A 10951-nucleotide genomic window follows, 5' to 3' on the forward strand; every position below is an offset into this window, starting at 1 on the left:
AGGCGCCAGAGCATACACCCTGGCCTTAGTTATCTTTGTTTTCATTATTATTTTAGTTAGGTCAGGGTGTGACATGGTGTAGTATGTGTTTTGTATTGTCTAGGGTGTTGTATGGTTTAGGGGGTTAAGTAGAGTAGATGGTTTAGTGTTCAGTGTAGGTGTCTAGGAAAGTCTATGGTTGCCTGAATTGGTTCTCAATTAGAGACAGCTGGTTATTGTTGTCTCTGATTGGGAGCCATATTTAAGGTAGCCATAGGCTTTAGCTGGTTGTGGGTAATTGTCTGTTGAACGTTTGTTGCTTTCTGTGCACTTACGTTATTTAGCTTCACGTTTGTGTATAGTGTTCGTTTTGTGTTTTTTCTCTCTTCCAAATAAAGAGATGTATTTTGCACACGCTGCGCCTTGGTCCTCTTCTCCTCACGAAGACGATCGTGACAGATCTAGGTAGAACGTTTTGGGTTCCATATAGAGCCCTCTAGGAAAAAGGGTCCCAAATGGAACACAAAAAGGGTTCTTCAAAGGGTTATCCTAATGGGGACAGCTGAAGAACCCGTTTTAGGTTGTAGATAGCACAGTTTTTCAAAGAGTGTAGACTGACATAGCATCCTGTTTAGTTTCGGCTCATGAGCTATACATAGCCAGTTGCTGAATCATGTCTGTGCCTCTGCTGCCTATAGATTCATAATTTGTGGTGTTGTTTAAGGAGCGACTGCACTTCCTATTTGACCTTGTTTTAGATTTGGTTAATTAAGAACTGCTAGCGGCCGTGATTGAATTCAAATGTGAATTTGTTTCAGGGTGTGGTTTGATGTGGGTGTCTCGTGTTTGTGTTCGCAGGTGGGAAGAGTTAGCCAAATTATTTCGCCAATTAGTTTCAACCGTGGCATTATTGGTTGGACTTTGATAGCCTATCTCTGGGGCTATTTAGGGACTGCAATAAATTACACAATGTAAATGGGACAACATATTCATGTTGCACACATAGTTTTCACAATGTTTTCAATATTTAAATACGTCCCATTTACATTGTGTAATTTACCGATGGTCCCGTAGTAATTTTAGGTAGCCTTTTTTCCACCTGTGTTTTGTGGGATATTGTTTATCCCGTTATATGTCAGCACTCCATTGTCGTCACGTTTCGTTCTTGCTTTATTGTTTTGTGCGTTTCACTAAATAAAGATGTGGAACCCAGATCATGCTGCACGTTGGTCCGAGTATGCTTCGAACGATTGAGACAGAATATCCCACCATAACAGGACCAAGCAGCGTGCCCAGGAGGAGAGTGTATCCTGGACTTGGGAGGAGATCCTGGATGGGAAGGGATCCTGGACTTGGGAGGAAATCCTGGCAGGACAGGTTTGCCTTCCTTGGCGGCAGACGCAAGGAGAGAAGGGAGGACAGCAACGACACCGGGGTTCGCGACCACAAGGAAAGCCCAAAAGACAGCCCGAATGTTTTTTTGGGGGGAGGGACACGGGGTGGTCGGCGGAGCCGAGGTGTGAACTAGAGATAACATGAGAGGAGGTAGAGAGGTGGTCGGTCGACCCAGGGAGAGTGCCAGAGCCCGCCTGGGAGTCAATGGAACAGTGTGAGGAGGGATACCGGACAATGGAGTTGGCGAGGAGTATGCGGCAACGCAGGCATTTGGAGGAGCGTGTTACCAGTCCGGTGCAATCTGTGCCGGTCCCCCGCATTAGGCCTCCACTGCTCCTCCTCAGTCCGGTACGTCCTGTGCATGCTCCTCGCACTCGCCCAGATGTACGGCTCCATAGCCCAGTACATCCTGTGCTAGCTTCCCGGACTTGCTGTGCGAAGTGTGTCATCGTTCCGGTACAATTTGTGCCGGCTCTACGCGCCAGGTTTCCAGTGCGCCTTCACAGCCCGGTACGTCCTGTGTCAGCTCCTTGCACTTGTCGTGCGAAGTGTGTCATCGAACCGGTACAATTGATGCAGGCTATACACAACAGGTCTCCGGTGCGCCTTCACAGCCCAGTACGTCCTGTGCCTCCTCCCCGCACTCGCCCTGAAGTGCGTGTCACCAGTCCGGTGCCACCTGTACTGGCCCCATGCATCAGGCCTCCAGTGCGCCTCCCCAGTCCGGTACGTCCTGTGCCTCCTCCCCGTACTCGCCCTGAAGTGCGTGTCACCAGTCCGGTGCCACCTGTACCGGCCCCACGCATCATGCCTCCAGTGCGCTTTCACAGTCCAGAGCTTCCGGCGACAGTTCCCAGTCCAGAGCTTCCGGCGATGGTTCCCAGTCCAGAGCTTCCGGCGACGTTCCACAGTCCGGAACCTCCTGAGACGGTCCACGGCCCGGAACCTCCTGAGACGGTCCACGGCCCGGAACCTCCTGAGACGGTCCACGGCCCGGAAACTTCGGCGAGGGTCAACGGTCCAGACCTTCCAAACACGGCGTCCAGTCCAGCTCCATGGCAGGAGCCTTCCTCTGCGCCGGTGTCCAGTCCAAACACGGCGTCCAGTCCAGCTCCATGGCAGGAGCCCTCCTCTGCGCCGATGCCCAGTCCAGACACGGCGTCCAGTCCCACTCCATGGCAGGAGCCTTCCTCTGCACCGATGTCCAGGCCAAGGCTGGTGTACAGTCCCGCTCCATGGCAGGAGCCTTCCTTGACACAGAGGTCCAGTCCAGGCACACAGTGTTCAGCCCGAGTCTATGGCTGGATCCACGGGATGAGCGGGCTCTTTGGCCTACTCCGAAGCCGCCACCGACACTAATCAATCCCCCTACTCTCCCCATTTGGTTTCAGGTACTTGCGCGCAGAGTCCCGCACTATGGGGGGGGGCGGGGGGTATGTCACGCCTGACCTAATAGAGAGCCTTGGTTCTATGGTGTTAGGTCAGAGCGTGACTAGGGGTTATTCTAGTTTTCATATTTCTAGGTTGGTGTGCTTGATATGGTTCCAATTAGAGGCAGCTGGTTATCGTTGTCTCTAATTGGGGATCATATTTAGGTAGCTTTTTTCCACCTGTGTTTTGTGGGATACTGTTTATGGGTAGTTATTGTAGCACTCCATTGTCATCACGTTTCTTCTTGCTTTTATTGTTTGTGCATTTCACTAAATAAAGATGTGCGTACCCAGACTGCACCATACGACTGCCTCTCTGTCTCATAGACACTAGATAAAAGACTCATCTTTGTATCTGTGCCATCTTGCAATCTACATTTTGAAGTAGTCCATTTTCTTCTTCAGGATTGGCTGAGCCTCCTGATGACCCGGATGGACTTGATTCCAACAGGTCACAGGAAGTTTCAGCCAATTAAATTGGAATTCCCACCTAGTTGACGACATTCAAAGGTGGAAGCCATTAGTTATGTATGTGGAACAATTGTGGGGTAAAGGTAGAGAAGAAGGATAATGTGGGCAGCAGGACTTGGTTGAAGAAAAATTTTTATTTCACAGAGCATATCCAGTTATGAAGATTGTGCATCCCTTTGGCTGGGAGCACCACCATACAGAAGAAACGCAATAAAATAGAGCATTTTCAATTTAAAGAGCAACTGCTCCTAGAAAAACAACTTCTCATTTAGAAAACGCCTGTGTGTCATCCTATTGAGTCATCAACATTTATTCTACTGTCAAATTGAATACAAAGTGTAATTAGGATAATTTTGGTTATAAAGTAAGATTTTTGGTGACTTCTGGTTGCAACTGCATCACACGTAAATGAGGTTGGGTTTGTTTCAAGTCTACCCACATGCCCAAGCTGGCATTACTCAATCATTTTCATTTTGGAGTGCAGCTGCATGCGACCCAATCATAATGTTGTGGGAAATTTAGGTTGACCTTGGATATCGCTATGGGGTACTTAGGGACCATCGGTAAATTACACAATGTAAATGGGACATATTAAATATTGAAACATTGTGAAAACTAGTGTGTGCAACATGAATATGTTGTCCCATTTACATTGTGTAATTTATTTGACAGTCCTAAATAGCCCCAGAGATAGGCTATCCAAAGTCAACCAATAATGCCACGGTTGAAACTAATTGGCGAAATAATTTGGCTAACTCTTCCCACCTGCGACACACACGAGACACCCACATCAAACCACACCTGAAACAAATTCAAATTGAATTCATCACGCCGCTAGCAGTTCTTAATTAACCAAATCTAAAACAAGGCTCAAATTAGGAAGTCAGTCGCTCCTTAAACAACACCACAAATTGAATCTATAGCAGCGAGGGCACAGACATGATTCATGGTATATGCTCATGAGCCGAAACTAAACAGGATGCTATGTCAGTCCACTCTTTGAAAAAACGTGCTATCTACAACCTAAAGGGTTTTTCAGCTGTCCCATAGGATAACCCTTTGAAGATTTTTACCTTTTGTGTTCCATTTGGGACCCTTTTTCTAGAGGGCTCTATATGGAACCAAACGGTTATACCTAATTCAAATGGATATCCTATGGGGATAGGCGAAGAACCCTTATGGAACATTCTTTTCTTTTAGAGTGTAGTCTTGATGGTGCTCAAAAATATGGCTCCAAAGAGTAAAGCTACAGGAGGAATGGAAATGGGGATAGGTCCCAAAACAATGCATGTTGCATTTTATCAGGACATTGTAAAAGGGCTGCAATTGTACATCATTCCTGGCAGTGACCGACATTTGCACACCATTTGCCTTTTATAGGCTTTGAATGGTATGTCATCAATAACCTCTCCCTCTCTCGCTCTCCTCCTCTTGCTCTTTGTCAATCTCTCTCTCCCCTCTTTCACTTTCCTCTCCCCCCTCTCTCTCTCTCTCTCTCTCTCTCTTGCTCTCTCTCTTACGATAGCATGAATACAACATGAGTTCTTGGGGTAAGTTAGAACCATAGAAATGTTATTAAATTATAATTGCGAATTCAATTCTTAAAACTTCCTCAGCATTTAAAGCTAATCATTTTTTGACTCCACTTTCAGTAATAAGAATTTGTTCTTAACTGACTTGCCTAGTTAAAATAAAGGTAAAATAAAATAAATAAATAAAAACTGCAGTCTATGTGTCCATATAAGAGGAACATGTATATTTGGTCAAGAATGTAGCTTTTGTCTCTTCTCATGAAAAGCCACAAATAGTTACACCAACTGTCACTGCTTAGATCCATGATGCACTTTGGCCTTCTGAGAATCTGTGTGGAAGTACATGTTCAAAGCACGCAACCTGCCACAACCACGTTTAACTTTAACACACACAGGTGTAAAAATACAAAAAAGTGGAAGCTTCTCACAGACCCAGATGAGTGGCTAATGATTTGCCCAATATGTTGTACAGTGATCACACTGAAATTGTGACTTTGTGTGTGTATGTGTGAGACCCCTTACCTGTCAGTGTCAGTACCAACACAGTGTTTAAAGTCTTCAAATAGAATGCCATAGTATTACTACCTAAGTCTACTACCACTCTCTGTGGCCACCTAAAATATGTGGACACTTTTATACCTTCATTAGKACAGGAAGTGTTATGTTGACATAATGTAATGACTCACAAAATGATTATGTATTCATACACTCTTTATATATGCCTCAGTCATCTTGTGCTGAGAAATCTTGAGTAGAGTCCAGGTTGCTAAACATTCTGTTTTTGTTTTTGTAATTACCTTACTCAAARAGTGGGCTGGTTTAAATTATTTGTACAGTAGTAAGTATTGGGAGAGTTCAGATTTGTGTAAAATGCCTTCCTCTCYTGCCTCATCCCTTCATCACTGCTACTGATTCRGAAATGACCTGCTGCCCCAAAGCAGAATGTTTCAGTTGATGACCATCATTARTTGATCATATTGAATCAAGTGTGTTAGAGCTGGGCTGGAACAAAAGCCTACAAACTACRGCCCCTGTAGCCAACCCCTGTGGTGTGTGTATGATATCCCTGTGGTTAACTGGGTCAAAGTAAAGTTCCTTGACCTCTTAGCATAACTGTGGTAATCAGTAACTAAACTGGGTAGAAGTTACSGCCACTGTCATCTGGTTCCCATGCTGTGCGCAGTAGCCTGGGGACGAGGTTACCGTCAATGTGTAAGGTGTGTCTGAGCTGATGTGTTTGCAGGTGGTGTGACCAGGAGCCACCAGGGAGTGATCAGGCTSCAGTATGTTCTATGACCTACCGTTTCACCTGACTACACCATGGACTGCATCAAAAATGTTCTGTTATATTGACAACATAGTCTAGTGACGGCTCTAACAATGGAAATACTTGTGCTCAAAGATGGAAGGCAGGCAAGCAGGAGGCGAGATCAGATGGCACCATTGTAAGCAATGAGAGGGCAGATACGGGTGTGAGCAACAGGCACAACTCCGATATAAAGTTGTTTTTTTCAAAGTTGCTGAAATGCCAAGTGCTTCCACTTATATCAGTGCATTCTTAACAACCTAACCATTACAAAAGTTATATTCAGTTTTGTACCACTCTTTCTGTGGCCACCCAAAATATGTTGACACCTTTATAGCTTCATTAGTACAGGAAGGGTTATGGTGACATACCGTAACGTCCAGGATTTCAACATCTGAGTGACAAAAGTAGTCATACGTTCTTGATTCTTTATACACGCCTCAGCCATTTTGTGCTGACAAACATTGACTAGAGATTCCAGGTTGTTAATAGATTGTTTTTATTGTTACTTTACTCAGAGAGTGGGCTGGTTTAAATGATGACTTCAACACTAGTATGTGAGTTCAGATGTGTAAAATGCCTTCCTCTCTTGCCTCATCCCTTCATGACTGCTACTGATGATGACTGCTACTGATTCATGACTGCTCCCGAAATGTCCTGTTTCCCCAAAGCAGAACGTTTCAGTTGACRATCATCATTAGATGATTATATTGAATCATGTGTGTTAGAGTTGGGCTGGAACAAAAGCCTACACACTACCCTGTAGTCAACCCCTGTGGTTTGTGTATGATATCCCCCTGGTTAACTGGGTCACTGGAGTTCTTTACTGATCACGAGTCTGACTGTTTGGCATAATGTGGTATCAGTGACTACTGCTGGAAGTTACCGTCACTGTAATCTAGTTCCCCTGCTGTGCGCAGTAACCCGGGGACGAGGTTAGTCAATGTAAAGGTGAGTAAAGGTGCGTCTGATCTGATCTTACTGATGTGATGTGTCTGCAGGAATGACCATTTCACCTGACTACATATGGACCTGCACTTAACCCTTGTTAGTGAACAGTAGATTATGGAGATTTACTTATTGTATGTCATCCCTTTACCTAAAGGACACATCTTATTTATATGTTTGATGCATTCCGAAGAGAACAACAATAATACAGCATTCTCAATTTAAAACATCCACAAAATATGAATCTATCTATAACCAGCAGGGCACAGACAAGATTCAGCAACTGACTATGGCCATGAACCAAACCAAACAGGTTGCTATGCCAGTCTAGTCTTCATGGTCCTCATAAATATGACTCCAAAGAGTAAAGGTTGACATGTAAAGCAACAGGAGAATGGAATGGGGCTAGGTCCCAACAGTACATGTTGCAATTTACCAGCATGTTGTAAAATGGCTGCATGCTGCATTATTCCTGGCAGTGACGTTTTTACACAACATTTGCTTTTATGGCGCTTTGAATCGTGTCACCCATAAACCTCTTCCTCCCTCCTCTCTTCTCTCTATCCCTCCCCTCTCTCTCGTTTAAGATAGCATGAATAAACATGAGTTATTGAGGGAACTTAGAACTTCCTCAGCATTTGATGCTAATCATTTTTTAAATGTAACCAGGTAGGCCAGTTGAGAACAAGTTCTCATTTACAACGTGAAGATAAAGCAAATAGTGTTGACAAACAACACAGAGTTACACACGGGATAAACAACTTACCAGTCAATAACACAATAGAAATCTACGTACAGTGTGTGCAAATTCAGTAAGATTAGGGAGGTAAGGAAATAATAAGGCCATAGTGGCGAAATAATTACAATTTTACCATTAACACTAGAGTGATAGATGTGGAGATGATGATGTGCATGTAGAAGCTGGGGTGCAAAAGAGCAAAAATAATAACAATATGGGTATGAGGTAGTTGGGTGTGCTATTTACAGATGGGCTGTGTACAGGTACAGTGATTGGTAATCTGCTCTGACAGCTGATGCTTAATTTTAAAGAGGGGTATAAGTCTCCAGCTTCATGATTTTTTTGCAATTCCGTTCCAGTTATTGGCAGCAGAGAACTGGAAAGGAAAGGAACAAAGGAGGTGTTGGCATTGGGGATGACCAGTGAAATATACTGCTGGAGTGCGTTGCTATGAGTGGGTGTTGCTATGGTGACCAGTGAGCTTGAGATAAGCTGGGGGTTTACCTAGCAAAGACTTATAGATGACCTGGGAGCCAGTGGGTTTGGCGAAGAATCTGTAAGCGAGGACCAGCCAAAAGAGAGCATACAGGTCGCAGTGGTGGGTAGTTATGGGGCTTTGGGTGCAACAACGGATGGCTGTGATAGACTAATACTCAGTTTGCGAGTAGAGTGTTGAGGCTATTTTGTAAATGGACATCGCGGAAGTCAAGGATCGGTAGGATCAGTCCAGTTTTAATGGAGGGTATGTTTGGCAGCATGGTGAAGGAGGGTTTGTTGCGAAAAAGGAAGCCGATTTAGATTTCATTTTTGGATTGGAGACGCTTTAAAAACTGGTTTTGGCTGGGGCAGTATTGAGTAGCTTGGATGAAAAGGTGCCGCAGAGTAACTGTCTGCTTCTCAGGCCCAGTTGCTAATATAATCATATTTATTTTGGATTTGGATAGAAACATTCTGAAGTTCTAAAACTAGTTTTGAATGATGTCTGTGAGTAATAAATAACTCATATGGCAAGGCAATACCTGACAAAAAATTTGACAGGACAGTGGGAAATCTGAGGCTTGAAGGTTTTTCAACTCTTGCTGATCGAATAACATTGTCTATGGGGTCATATTGCACGTCTACGGCTTTCACTGATGTCAACAGTTTTAGAACCTTTGTTTGATGCTTCTACTGTGAAAGAGTATGGGGAATGAGTCAGAGGTCTGCCAGAGAGGCACGAGCACGAGCTGACCATGCGCAGTTTCAAACGGAGAGTTAGCTTGCTTTCCATTGCATTTCTACAGACAAAGGAATTCTCCGGTTGGAACATTATTGAAGATTTATGTTAAAAACATCCTAAAGATTGATTCTATACATCGTTTGACATGTTTCTACGGACTGTAACGGAACTTTTGGACTTTTCGTCTGGACCTAGTGATCGCGCGTCATGAATTTGGATTACTGGGCTAAACGCGTGAACCAAAACGAGGTATTTGGACGTATTTAGACATAAATGATGGACTTTATCGAACAAATCAAACATTTATTGTGGAACTGGGATTCTTGGGGGTGCATAAAGTTTTTTTGAAATCTGGCACAGCGGTTGCATTAAGGAGAAGTGTATCTATATTTCCATGTATAATAGTTGTATCTTTTATCAATGTTTATTATGARTATTTCTGTAAATTGATGTGGCTCTCTGCAAAATCACCGCATGTTTTGGTACTACTGAACATAACGAGCCAATGTAAAATTAGATTTTTGGATATMAATATGCACTTTATCGAACAAAACATACATKTATTGTGTAACATGAAGTTCTATGAGTATCATCTGATGAAGATTATCAGAGGTTAGTGATTAATTGTATCTCTATTTCTGCTTTTTGTGACTCCTCTCTTTGGCTGGAAAAATGGCTGTGTTTTTCTGTGACGAGGCGGTGACCTAACATAATCGTTTGGTGTGCTTTTGCTGTAAAGCCTTTTTGAAATTTGACACTGTGGTGGGATTAACAACAAGAGTATCTTTAAAATGGTATAAAATACATGTATGTTTGAGGAATTTTAATGATCAGATTTCTGTTGTTTGAATTTGGCGCCCTGCACTTTCACTGGCTGTTGTCAWATCGATCSCGGTAGCGGGATCTAAGCCATAAGAGGTTTTAATGTGAGCCTGGAAGGAGAGTTTACAGTCTAACCAGACACCTCAGTGGTTGTAGTTGTCCACATATTCTAAGTCAGAACCGTCCAGAATAGTGATTCTAGTCGGGCGGGCAGGTGGGGGCAGCAATCGGTTGATGAGCATTCATTTAGTTTTACTAGCATTTAAAAGCAGTTGGAGGCCACGGAAGGAGTGTTGTATGGCATTGAAGCTCGTTTGGAGGTTTGTTAACACAGTGTCCAAAGAAGGGCCAGATGTATACAGAGTGGTGTCGTCTGTGAATCACAGAGATTCCTGAATTTTTCGATTGATGCCACATTCATGGTATTTCTCAAAATGTTTATATGTAGAGTAATTCAGGTATTTTGATGGTTGGTGTCTGTAATATCGTTATGGCTGTTTCTTACTATTTGTCGCTGAAATGTACTTATGATTAATAGCAGCTAATATTACACATTTTTCAACAAAAATAATGCTGTATACAAAAGATATGTTACAGCTGTGATTTATTGAATTGTTTCTTGGTTAGCTAGGCTAATATATCTTCATTTTTTCGTCTACGGCTCGAATTAGATGATGGCTAGTGACGGAGTAAAACTTGACTGCAGTTAGAAAAGTCCGCATCTTCTGTTGCTGAGGTGGTTAGCTAATAGATTTACATTATTTGGTCTTCCTGTGAAACATTTGAAAACTCGAACATGGTGTTAGATTCACAAGATGTCTGCCTCATATGCTGATAATTGAACTTGTAATGTGTAAAAGTTAAGATAATTTGACAAAAAGGTTTTGATTTGCGCTCTGCTTTTCAGTGAATGGGGAGGGAAGTGGCGCTAGCGGCACCTGGCCCCAAAAGGTTAATGTCCAGGTGATGGGTGTCTGCTCCATGTGGTGTGGTGGAGCAGAAGAGAGCTATCGTACAGATGCATTTTTCGCAGGAGCTGGGGCACTCAATAACGAGTGAATAACGACTCAATTTTATATAACTAACCATTCAGACAGGCAGTAGACAAGC

This window comes from Salvelinus sp. IW2-2015, unplaced genomic scaffold (genome assembly GCF_002910315.2).
Source record: "Salvelinus sp. IW2-2015 unplaced genomic scaffold, ASM291031v2 Un_scaffold16327, whole genome shotgun sequence".
Classification (NCBI taxonomy): domain Eukaryota; kingdom Metazoa; phylum Chordata; class Actinopteri; order Salmoniformes; family Salmonidae; genus Salvelinus; species Salvelinus sp. IW2-2015.